Source organism: Battus philenor, unplaced genomic scaffold (assembly GCF_028537555.1).
Source record: "Battus philenor isolate CCGP_79_NKW_IND1 unplaced genomic scaffold, ilBatPhil1.0.hap1 SCAF_23, whole genome shotgun sequence".
Taxonomy (NCBI): Eukaryota; Metazoa; Arthropoda; class Insecta; order Lepidoptera; family Papilionidae; genus Battus; species Battus philenor.
Genome location: NW_027181686.1, coordinates 7,614,239 through 7,628,406, shown reverse-complemented (window position 1 = coordinate 7,628,406; position 14,168 = coordinate 7,614,239).

Below are 14,168 nucleotides of genomic sequence, written 5' to 3'. Positions count from 1 at the left end.
TCCAGCATTGAACATCCTGTAAATGAAGTAATGAAGATCTACTTCTTTATGAATAAAAGTATAACTATTTTAGGTTTTTGTTCATTGAGTAAAATTTACTTAGATCAAATATGGAACTCCGCCATTTTGGATAATATAAAGTTTAAATTCCACTTAGTACAATAAATTGTATTGCAAGTTCCAGCTCATAAACGCTCCTACTGCGTAGCTAGAGTAAACTTCCATTTGTACCGGTAGCAATGTACAAATATGCAAATTGTACGTGTATCCTGTTACATGTATTCATGTATCTATACAGCGATGGTTGTTAGAATAAAGTTTATTGTAAATTGTTTTAGAAGTTTTGGTTTCAAATTGCTTTTTCGGTTTATTATATTCCCCGTAATTTAGTTATTATTGAACTTAATTAGTTTAATACATGTTCAAAAATTTTACGTAACTACTCATCACTTGTATTTAAAATTGGATACCAAAACATTGAATGTTTTGTGTTCATTAAATTGTCACTGTCATTTTAGCTGTACGACGTCTACTTCCTGGCAATTACCTCCTTCTTCTAGTCTTCCTCATGACTGGAGTTCGTGGTCAAGCACATTAGTTTCTGTAGCTATCTTACCAGGCTACCTTATTTTGTGAAAGTTTTAGAGCTGTGTATACTGATGTTGCATGCTGTCTATATATATTGCGTCATTCAAGCGAGTAGGTGACCGTCTTCTGGCACTTTTACTCCACATTGCCGACAGTTATTAGCTTCTCAATATGGAATAAATATGGAACAGGTTTTACACAAAAACTAAATACAGAAATCTTAATTACTTTTTTCTTTACTATCATTAAGTCTGTTTATATTTATTTATAATATTAAGCTTACATAGAAATTTATAAAAAATGCACAATCTTTTAAAGCTAATAGAATAAATACAAATTAGAAATAGGTTAAAAGGGACAAAACTTTGTGTGGCAGAAAAATATCACGGTAATTTATTTCAGAGAGATATGATGATTTCAGAGGGCTGCTAGGTTCTCGAGGACCGACCACAGCCAGTAGACGCGACGTGGATCGATTTCTCACAGAGTACACTGACGACATTATCAATGTTACGGGAAATCGCTGGATGCAGGCAGCGTAAGATTGGTCACCATCGCGAGCTTTCGGGAAAGCCTAAGGCTTGCAGTGGACGTCTATCGGCTGATATTATACAGGGGCAAAATCCCCAAAAACAGCCTAGTTTTTTTTGGCACAACCAAGTCTGAAATGACAGCAAAATAAAACATTAAATAACTTTTAAAACTACTTTTCTGATTATTAATCATAGTTTGATTTCTTTAAATCAAATTATGAATTAAAACTATGGCGATCTGATTTTTAATTAAGAATTTTAATAAGTTATCACAGATGATCCGCTATTGTTACGCGCACTCTGCAATCCTTTTATATTTTTCTGTCTATTATTGTGTTTGATACAAACTAAAAGAGTTCTTACAAAAAAACGACGAGACGATCAGAAGTATTTGCTGGTGATATATAACAATACTAATTTAAATATGAATTTTATAGAATTTTAAATAACATTTTGGTGCCATGTCATATATATTTTGTTACAGGAAATTGATGTACAAAGAAAATAAGCAGAGATATCTTAATTTCAACCACAAGCCGGTAGACGTGGCGTGGATATACCTATATAATACCCTCGACTAGGTGGACCGACATCATAGTCAAGGTTGTGAGTAATCGCTGGATGCAAGACTTTGAAGGCATGCAAGCAGAGCAAGACATTCGTGGCGGTCTTTGGGGAAGGCATGTATGATGAGCATCTACTCATATACTCTGAAATTATGACATATTAGGGATTATGACGGAATTTAAACCGACAAATATTTTCAAGCGTTATTATTCAGTTAGCAGTACATGCATTCTTAGCGTTAACTTGCATCTTTCAGGAATTAGAGACTTAGCCAAACACGGCAAAAACGAATGATTATAAAAAGATTGCCATATTAAAAAGGTGTTTATTGTACATACTTCAGAGACATCTTCTTGCAATAATTTATTTAGCAGTGAAGATATAAAAATAAATGTAAATTGTTTAATTAAAAAATGAATCTTAGAACAGGCATTCTTATATTCCATTATTGCTCCCGGCGGTGCATTGTTGCAGGTCATGACATAGTCGCACAAAGTTAAATGTGCTAGCAACTGCTTTTACGATGTTAGTGAATTTAATTATACTGCAGTAAACGCGAAGTGTCACTACCGTTGAATAAATAGTTTTTATTTTAAACTTCGCTCACTTTACGCTTGTTATAAATTTAGTTACGGCCTTTGCCGCAGCGCAAACTTAACGCTTTGTAGAATGTCGTATACAAAATTGACTATTTACTTTTTAGAATATAAAATATTGAAGAATTTCAATATTTTATGAGAATTCCAAAAGAGCAAAATTTTACATAAGCAAATATCAGATTGAACTCTTCTATTAAAGAATGAATCCTATCATCTCTGATCTAAGAAAAGCCTAAACCAAACTGAGAATTTCTTCTTATACATACATATTTAATACAGTAGTAGAGAAATTCAATCCAAACTAATCCTACAGAATAACTTTAAAAATCTATCATATTATCATAGCATTTGTTTACAAGTGTTTGTTTAATAAACTTCTTCAATTTATGACATAATAATTTAGGGACTTTGAGAGTGTATAGTAATATAAATAAATATATAATTGAGTACGGTTTTCGTGTACAAAAGAGTACAGAACAAAGAGTAGACAAGCTTAGCTATATTTCTAGTGTTAGCATATAAACATCGCTATTTTTCTTATATCTAACATTATTCCTATGCATGTAAAAAAAAGCATATTTATATCGACCATGCACTGACAAAGTTTTTTTTGACAATATTTTTCTCTAAGAGCCTCATTTCTCTTCTGTATCATTTTATCGGAAGAAGATATGTTGAGAAATAAGAAGAGACGTTAAACAAATAAGGTTAATGCATTGTGAGGTCATCTTATGTTAACATGATGTTGATGATGATCTCAAAAGGACTAGAATTCTATAATTCAAAAATTGTGTAAATAACAATTTTTTTACAATTTACTTAATGTAATACTATTAAAAAACTTATTACTTGAATGAATAGCCATGTGGTATTAAAAACAATGTAACAAGGTATAAAAGCGCAAGACATTCTTACGAATAGTGCATTAAAGTGTATTTACCATTCTGTTTTAAATGTATTACATCTAAAACATTGTCTTTAACACTAAACGTACCACAAATGGGTCAAATGAACCATTTTGAACTTTTGCATTAAAAATTTACGTACCATCTTATTGCTTTAGAACAATAGATTTAATTAGGTTTTCTCACTTATTAATGTACAGTTATTATACTATTTTCACTTTTTTAAATTTCCTCCCTAACAATCATATTTCATACATTCAAGGAGGAATATGAAGCCGGGTGATTTGACCTGCTATCGTAGCAATAAGTATCTAGTGTGTTGGTATAATTAGTAAAAAAAGCCTAAAAATAACAGTTACAAAATGCCATAGTTCTTTTGTGATGGTTGATCATCTATTGCGTAATAATTTTATAAAAGGTCGTTTTATTTTTCTTAAATGGCAACACTATTCGACCCCATCACTCTTTTGTGATAACTTCCAGTAAAAGGATTAAGAGTGGTGGGGTTAAAACATCATTTTGATTATTGAATCGGGAGCTCGGTCACTCGTTCGATAACCATCGAAGTGATAAGTTGTCTAGTGGAAACTATGCTAGTTGGCCTTTAAGAGTATTAGAAGTGGAATAAGAGGATTTACTGTGCTGTGAGTTTAATTTCTTCGGATAATTGCATTATTAGAAATTTGAGATGGCTAGGCGCATATGGCGATTCGTCTTAATTTCGTTTTTGGTGTTAAAATCTAGGGCTCTCTCAGGAACTTCAGCTTAGGCTGCTACTTACTACTTTATTGTCGAGTTGAGAGAAGGCTAAGCTCAGATTCTTCGGACGGTTGCTCCATGGAGTGTCCTGGTGCGGGTGACTTCGAGAGAGAACCTTGTCAACCAGCACGTGTTTAGCATTTCAAAAAGTTCAAAAAAGAAAGTTCAAAGCCAAGAATCTCGTTCTCGGCGCTATATTTGGAGATCTCCAGAGAGATTGTATTGTAGGTGACGGCCCCTACAAATAAAGAATTTGGGTGCGTGACGGCGGAGTCAAAGAAATGTGTAGCCGTTTTATGAACTGGGCTATCGTAGCAAAGTCAAGGTCTATATGAAAATCTTCGTTGCATACGACATAGGTTGCTTCTGTGGCCATCGCATGGTTCTTTTATATATAGTTTATTTGTATTGTTGTATTAAATAATACAAATAATATTAGTTAAAGCTCTCGAAGTCTGCGCATAGGTTTTTTTTTTCACAACGTTGTTTCTTTGTATTAGTTATTTGGAATGAAAAGAACTACTTTTAAATTCCACTATAGTTTCTTTTTAATAGAAAATGTAGTTTTAAAACGTTTTATGGATAATTAAAAAGTTTCAATTACTTGTTTCTTCGAAATTAGTTAGTTCTAAACAGCACTTAAAACTGTTCGTTAAAATGTATGTTTGTTTTTATAGGTTTACGTTTAACTTTTTCGAAAATTAAAATTAAGATTATTGAAATCAAGCGTGATCAAGTAGAAATTAATGTTTTTGCATGCTTCTAAAGTTTTTAGATTTTAAAATAAATGAACGTTAAAAATATCTTTTAAATTGACATCTTTTCATTTGCTCCCATCTCGCTATGAGCAAAATCAATTATGTCACGGTAATAGCGTATTTTGTAATGTTAATATTATCATAATTGCATTCTATGTTAAGATTACCGACAAACGATATTAATTGAGAAGGAAAATGGCGTATCCTTTATAATTTCTTATTAATGAATATGAGGTACGTTAAATTTAAATTTTCATTTAATATTTAACACTTCATAGAGAAAGTAATTTTCTGTCAAAATTTACTATAATTCCTATCGCTTCATCGTATTATATTTGTATCAATAAAAAGCTTCCAAAATCAATCACTTTTGATTGTTTAAGTAAAAACAAATGAATACAAATTTCAAAGAAAGAGACGTAACTAATATTCCTTACGTCTTTTTCTATTCCATTATATCACAGAGGTAAAGTTATTTAGTTTCCAATGAAGCTGTAGAGGCAACATTACGTCAACGTGAGCGGCGTATCGAAAAGCGGAATTTCACAGAAATATAATTCTTTATTTAAATCGATATAAAAAAGGGCGAAGCTTTAATGAATATACACACTTCTACTTCGTGTTGTTATTACCTCAAGACCTTCCGACTATAGCAAGAATCCCACAAAGCTATGGAGCAAATATTGTTCTTTGGAATAGATTTTACTAAGCAACTCAGAAACGTTAAAACATTACTGATCCTAATTTTCTTCATGAATTATTTTGCCAGGTTGAAATGTTGACTCAATCGATAACAATCTGGCAAAAAACTCACTAGACTTAGACGCGAATTATTACTTCTCACTTTAAAATCAACCTGATACTAATCTCTAGTTAATATTGTCAGGCTATCAGTATTAAAAATATTTGTAATTATTTCTCGAGTATGCTCTATAATTGCCTGTACTATTTCAACTGTTTATTATTTTCAGTCGCATTTCAATAGAAAAAACATTATTTTTTGAATAATAGCCTGAACAGTAGGAATAGGAATTACTTTTACACGTGTAATAAATTATTCTGTATATGATACACCTAAATCAAAACGATAGAATTTATAACGCAATTGGAAGTATATAGTTTTTTTTGTTGACAAATAGGCTACACATTCATATCCTGAAGTTTTACGCCGATAATCAATCAGCATGTATATTGTTGCCTTTGTTTATTTACAGTAGCTTTCGCTTTTATTATCGTTTTTATTTATTTTTGTAATTAGCTTATAGAGGTAAATAAGAAAATCTATTTATTTCTGTAACTAATTTAAAAAACAATGTTATTCACATCTATTATTAATTATTGTTTTTAAATTTATTCTGTATTGTTATTAAGTGATTATAGTGCTCAAACTTGTAAAACAATATGAACTTTTATATAATTACTACTGCGTTTATATTTAACATATAATTTTTATATATTTAACAAAACTTTTTACGATTTGATATTCTATGGGTAATTCTCGGTAGTAAAACATATTTTTTTTACATTCATGCTATCCAATTTTATTTGCATTTATAGTATCGTTTAATATGGGAGAAATATTAAACGAATACTAGCTCAAACAACTAATGAATGTGAACCTTTAACATCACTGTTTATTTTTAATGCCTTTTCAGACGTTAAATTGAGTCTGGATCTTAGTGATCTTGAGCCTTTTTACAAGGCCCATCGTAAACGACGACGTCTAGAATCCATATGTCCTCTATCAACTATATAATCTACAGATATTGCAGTATTGTATTTATTATTATATGCAAAGTTAGCATAGTTAGTTAGTAAGAAGAATGTTATAAATGTTAAAATACAGACGAAATAATTAAAAATATTTTTTCTTAACAAACAATTAAAGTACATTTAAACCGACGTATCATAGTTGCACCTCTTTGTGAAAAGCACGTATTATACAACTTTCGTGTTACTGCTTCGGGCGATTTCACACGTTGTACGAAAGTATTGCATACAAACAAAAGCAAGGAAACATGAGCATAGAGTTCGTTTTTAATTCGCGACTCGACAGTTTTATGGATATAAAAGGAAAATTAAAAACTGATACAAGGAAAATTTAATAGAGAACGGGTTTTGAGGCTTCAAATAACTGGTGCGTTGTGGAAATGCAGCTCGAGGAGCATGTAGTAGATATTAGTCAAAAATATCACCCATAAGAGAAAATTATGTAAGAAAAATTGCAAAAATTATAAAACGCGACATATATATATATATATATATATATATGTGTGGGAACGGAACGTAAGAGTAAAGGAAGTGAGCGGTTGATTGATGAATGAATGAAGAGTATGAATGGATTAGGGCATTCTCGTGTAAGATGGCGGTCGGGCGGTTGATGTCAACTATGTAAGACGTGAAAAAATTAAAGTGTTTGAAAAAGATTTACATCTATTATTCGCCTGCGTGATTCACTCCCACAATTTGGGGGCTCGTCCGGGATAGAAATAAACACCAGGAGTGCGCGTACGGCGTAAGATTACTCAACGACGGCGAGGCGATTGAGGTTATATTAACGACGACGACGGCCGATATTTCGGTATTTTATTCCTCAACCCCCATCGCATAACGACATCAACGAGGTTTGTAACGAGCAGCAGTTAGCCACACATCATCCACACGAAGACGACTAATACACGACGCATTTTCCATAACGAAGAAATCACCACGAGTACGACCCATTTAAATATAAAGAAGAATGACATCCGAAGACGGGAGCGAAGGAGACTCCAGAGGCAAATTACAGCATAACCTGCTATACATGGAAGATTCCATAAAGAAATTCTCGGGAACCGACCCAACTTACCCAGTTTCAAAATGGACGCAAGACATCGAGGACAACGCAGAAATCTTTTATTTAACATCGGCTCAAAAATTACTATTAGCAAGACGGACGTTGATCTCGACTGCAGCGGCGTGGTTGCGCTCCGAGAAAACATTTAAAACATACGATGAACTCAAGACGGCTATAGGAAAAGAATTTCCGGAAACTATAAATGCAAAAGAAACTCACGAAATCATGAGCAAACGTAAGAAGCAAAAAGACGAAAATTGCTATGATTATATGTTGGAAATGAAGGCATTAGGCAGACGAGGAAAGTTAGCGGATTATATCGCAATACAATACATAATAGAAGGCATCACAGATCACGAAAGTAACAAAATTTTGTTATACGGCGTAAGTACTTATACTGAATTAAAAGAGAAGCTTAAATTGTATGAAAAATACAAGGAGAATTTACACCGAAGATCCAGTGTAAGTTGTAGTAGTGCTAATGACCGTGATAAGACCCAGAACAGGCGGCCTGTGCGTTGTTTTAACTGTGGAAAAATGAACCATAAATCCGATGCGTGCCCCCATCGAAACCAAGGTCTAAAATGTTTTCGTTGTAACGAGTTTGGGCACAAAGGTATGCAGTGCAACAGGGAACAGCAAACGCAAAATGGCGCTAGCGGGTCAGGTGCAACAAACGCTCATTCTAGAAAACAGTTCTACGTGACGTCACAGGAAATGAATGAGTATGGCGGAAACAATCTAAGCAGCAGTGGTGACCGTAAACGACAACCAATGAGCGGCAACGAGCAGACATTGTTTAGTGACGTCATGACAGCTGTCAACTCGAATGTAAACAACAACGCTACGAGGAATAAATCTGTTAAAATTGTTAATATTTGCGGCAGAAATATAAACTGTTTAGTTGATAGTGGTAGCGATTTAAACTTAATTTCTTCAAAACTATATTTTGATCTGGGAATAACGACGTATCAGCGTGAAAATGTGACTTTAGCTGGACTTGGTGAAAAGCGCGTAAGTTCGTGCGGAAGGTTTTTTACTATTATTGAACTAGATGGACAACGTTTTGAAACTGTGTTTCACATTGTGCCTAACGACGTTATGCCATACGATTTACTTTTAGGTCAAGATTTTTTATCTAATGCAGTGATAATCATCAATAAGGGATCAGTACTAGTAATGTCACCAGATAGTAATTCATGGTTAAATAAAATTTGTGCGATTAGCGAGATAGGGCAACCTAATTGTTTGGTTACAGATCCGCGGTTGAAAAAAGAAGTTGAGCATTTGGTGAGTAGTTATGTTCCGACCAAAATGAAAGAAGCTCCAATCGAAATGAAAATCATACTAACCGATGATATCCCTGTGGCGCAGCGTCCGAGAAGATTGTCATTGATGGAGGAAAAAGAAGTTGACAAACAAGTTAGCGAGTGGTTAGATAATGGAATAATACGACCTAGTTTCTCTGAATACTGTAGCCCACTTGTTCTTGTAAAGAAAAAGGATGGTGGTGTAAGGATTTCTGTAGACTACCGTAAAATCAACAGTAAGATGGTGAAAGATGAATTTCCACTTCCTGTAATAGATGACCACATCGATAAGCTAGCTAAGGCCAAAGTTTTCTCAAAGCTTGACCTGAAGAATGCATTTTTCCACCTAAAAGTAGATGAGCAGTCTATTAAGTATACTTCTTTTGTCACTCATGCAGGACAGTATGAATTTTTAAGGGCTCCATTTGGGTTATCGATTTGTCCCAAATATTTTACAAGATATATTAATATAATTTTCCGAGACTTGGTTGCCAAAGGACATTTATTAATATTTATTGACGATCTATTAATATTATCGGAAAATTACGAGGAAGGGTTACAAAGATTAAAAGAAGTTCTTAACACAGCTAGTGAATATGGGCTTGAAATTAACTGGAAAAAATGTGAGTTGTTGACAACATGTGTGGACTACCTAGGGCACACTATTGAAGACGTGAAAAAATTAAAGTGTTTGAAAAAAGATTTACATCTATTATTCGCCTGCGTGATTCACTCCCACAATTTTTTATAATTTAAATAACCCAAATTGTGGGAGTGAATCACGCAGCGAATAATAGATGTAAATCTTTTTTCAAACACTTTAATTTTTTCACGTCTTACATAGTTGACATCAACCGCCCGACCGCCATCTTGACGAGAATGCCCTCATCCCTTCATACTACAAAATTTAAAATTTCACAAAATTTGTCTGGATTTTTCCTACAAAGAGTACGACAAGCAAAGAGGCAATAGACAAATTAAAAATCCATCGGCAGCATTTTGGCAACCCTAGTAGGATTATAAGTGACCGTGGTACAGCTTTCACAGGCCAGGAATTTGAACAATACTGTGAAGAAGAGGGGATTGAGCACATCAAGATTACAACAGGCGTACCAAGGGGAAACGGCCAAGTCGAGCGAATCCATAGAACCATAATATCAGTCCTCACAAAGTTGTGCATTGAGCAACCAGACCTGTGGTATCGGCATGTGAATAGAGTGCAGCGTTACTTAAACAGCACCTTCCAGAGAAGTATAGGATGCACTCCGTACGAGTTGATGATTGGAAGTAGGATGAAAATCAAAGAAGATATAAAGCTTCGCGAACTTCTTTTACAAGAAGGAAGAGATATTTTTATGGAAAATAGAGAAGAAAAGAGACAAAAGGCAAAGGAACAAATTTTTCAAATTCAAGAAGAGAACAGGAGAAACTTTAATAAGAAGAGAAAGAAGAGTATCATTTATAAGAAGGGTGATTTAGTAGCCATCAAGAGAACACAATTCGGAACAGCTATGAAATTAAAACCAAAGTTTCTGGGGCCATATCGTGTATCAAGAGTTATATGCAAAGACAGATACGAAGTTGAAAAGGTAAATACTACCGATGAAGGACCAAATAAAACTCTTTCCGTTGCAGATTTTATGAAAAGGTGGCCAATTATCTAATTGTAACCTCATTGATGGTTATCATTTATTTTCATTTATTTTGTAGAAATTGTATAATTTAAGATTAGTTTTTTACAGTTTAGCAGATGTATACTGTAACTTGTTAAATTTATTTTTGTAATAGTATAAGAAAAAGACATTTGACTGAGGACAGTCAATGAGTCAGGATGACCGAGTGTGGGAACGGAACGTAAGAGTAAAGGAAGTGAGCGGTTGATTGATGAATGAATGAAGAGTATGAATGGATTAGGGCATTCTCGTGTAAGATGGCGGTCGGGCGGTTGATGTCAACTATGTAAGACGTGAAAAAATTAAAGTGTTTGAAAAAGATTTACATCTATTATTCGCCTGCGTGATTCACTCCCACATATATATATATATATATATATATATATATATATATTATAGCGGCAACCCTCTCCCAACTGTCTGCGTTTAGTAAAAGCGAAGAAAATATATAAAAAAAAACTTGCGATACAAATTAGAATTAATAAAAAAACGTCTAAAATATGTATTTTTTTATTTCTTTTCACACTTTTAGCTGGTTAAAATGATCATACGAATGCGTCCAGAGAAATATTTCAGAAATGTACAATTTGTGTTATACAATTATTTTCGCCGGCTTCGCATGGCTTGCACCATCTTTTGTGTGTGTTAATTCGTGGTAATTTTTCATTCTGTGTAATTTTTAAGATTCCAAATAAATTATTAGAAGGAATTTTCCTACCAAATTCCATGTCATATAGTTTCAGAAATAAATCTATTCAAAAATCTCTTTCACGCAATGATCGAATAATTTTTTAATCTGTAATCTATTTATCGCGCGACAATTGTTATGAAATGAGTATATTGCACAAAAGTAATGAAATGTCATCATAAAAAATGTTACTTTATGTTCCACTCCGATTAAGAAAAGACGCATGAAGCTTCGTGCTAGTTCTATGACAAATATTATTGATTTCATGGGGTGGTAAGTAAAAAAACACGGACGTACTAATAGCGTATTCATCTTAATTCGCTTTTAGTATCATAGAATTAATTGCCCTATAGGGTGCGATTCGAGACGAAATTCTCTAGACTCTAGCAAACGAGAGCACTCTTCAGTTCTTTAAAACCATTAGGATAGTTGCTAGGAGTACTAGACCAATATCAAGTGGAAGAACTTTAATATTAAATTGTATTCTGTTGCTAGTAGCTACAATTTCTTTTTTTACTATTGCATTATGCTATTTTTTGCCGAGTATCAAAATTCAATACAATAGTGAATATTTGTATCAAAGTAAGAATATCAGAAGAGACCAAGTAAGAATACCAGAATAGACCAATTTGATAGAAATTACAATTAATTTGAGCTCTTTTACAATTATTAACTTAAAATATGCACATCGGAGAGTCATAAACCCAGCTTGATCTTAGAAGAGTAAAAAAACTCAACAGCTTGATCTTAGAAGAGTAAAAAAACTAAGACAAGATTTTTTATCTTCTACTTACACAAATGTCTTTAGTTACTCAACTATTGATATTATAGTAATTTGTTACGGAAATTAATGTATTTGAAATATTATATAATGAAAATTGGTAAATTTTAATAAATATACAAGGACACCATTATCATAATTTCAACTGTAAATCGTCCAATCTTGGGACAGACCTTGCCTATAGATTTAAAATAAGATCGAATAAAATCCTTTGGTTAGATTGATGGATCCTTCGTCGTTGTCATCGTCGTTCAGCCACCAACTGCAAGGCATAGGCCTTTATCAAAGATATCTATGGGGGGATGTAATACCATATTTGTCTCGCTTGACTAGCGGAGACGTGACGAAGTGAGCGAAGACGTGTGTGTGTATATCGCGCTACGAAAATTTTGTTTACTTGGTTTAGTAATTTGTGAAAACTCTGTAAATGTTATATTGTAAATAATTTTTTAATTCATGTTACTTAGTTATATTTATACCTTTTTCTAAACAATTTTAAAAGAAAAACTCGTGTGTACATAATCATATGTTAGATTTTAATTACATGTTGTTTTTTAATATATTTAGCATGAACGTTAAATAAAGACGTTACATAAAGTAATTTATAAAAGTAACTTTGTGAAGTTTTACCCGGGAAGTTGAAAGCAACATGATAAAGCGTTGTTTTTGTAAACTTTTGCTTATCGAATTATAACTTGTAGTTTTCTAATGAAAACATGATGCAATATGAAGCCTTTAATATAAGGATTTGAATTTGTTAGCCTGTGTTTAAGTAATAATATGGTACTAAAACTATTTATTACTATACTTTCTACTATGTATCCATTTGTTACTAAGTGACACTACGTATTCAATTTTTTATTACAGTACTATATTTTCACTTTCAACTTCACTTTTAAAAGAAAATGTTAGCGTGTATTTACACGTGGCTATTTTAAAGGTGCTTTGGCATTAATTTTTTAATACAAGTTAGGAACTTTTTAAATGAAGTTTCCCTGAGTGGAAAGTTGCCAAATTGAAATGATAGTAGACAGGCTGTATATGGTTGTGCTGCAGCGCGCGATATAGACAGCCGCTGAGACTTTAAGGTTCCAGAGTGGGAGCACGTACTGATAAGGGCAGCGTAGACACGCACGTGAGCTGACCTTGGTAAAGTCCTTGAAAGATGCTGGATGCAGATCCACCGGTCTTATTGGAAATCTGTAAGTAAGTCCTATATCAAATAGTGGACGTTTTACCCTTGAAATGATAATGATAATGGTGAATATAATTCAAAAATTCTTTTTCATTCATCTTCATTAACTTTTTCATTTCATTCAGTCTCTGAATGAAATGAAAAAGTTAATAAAAAAAAATAAAAAAATTGTAATACATTATTATATTCTATTACAAAATAATCAGCAGAGATGTCTTAACTTTTATCCAGAGTTATCTGCTTGATTTGAATACAAATTCAAATTGTCTCTACTCAAGTAGGCATTTACACAATTTTAAATCGTTAATATTACATTTTAATTATGTACTTTTAAAATATTAACCAACTGATACTAAATATTTTAAAACTTCTTTCTAGAAGCTAGTTTTGAATAAGATACTTATTCCGATCCAGTCATCACCGTAAGATGCTATAGCAGTAGACATAATTTATATAAAAACATTCGAAATGTAAGAGAGTATGTTACATCTAATGTTATAAAATAAAAATTCATTAATTTTTTTAAATTTAAACTGAACTTTATTGACAGTGTTGACCTTCCTTTCCAGTCTAGTACAGATAAATATTCAATGAAATATATTGTAATGAATTATTTGAATGCAATTAAAAACTTTTTTTAACGATGTCAAAGAAGTATAACTTGTCACGAGTGTACGTAATTTTATTATGAATAGGTCAGAGAAGTCAATTTGTGATTAAGCATCCACCAGCTCGGTATATAGAACTTCTGAGAAGAGCCGGCCACAGACTCAACAGTTGGTTTTTTGAACTTGAATATTATTATTTATTTTTTATGTTTTATGTTACTTAAAATAAAGTCATATAAGTTGCAATGAATAATAAATGATTTCATATTATTTGTTATATTGTTTTTCTCACCGAACATAATTTTAACTTTAAGTGAAAAATTCTACACTTGTGACAGTTTGAACCCAATTTTGTTCGGCATATAGGT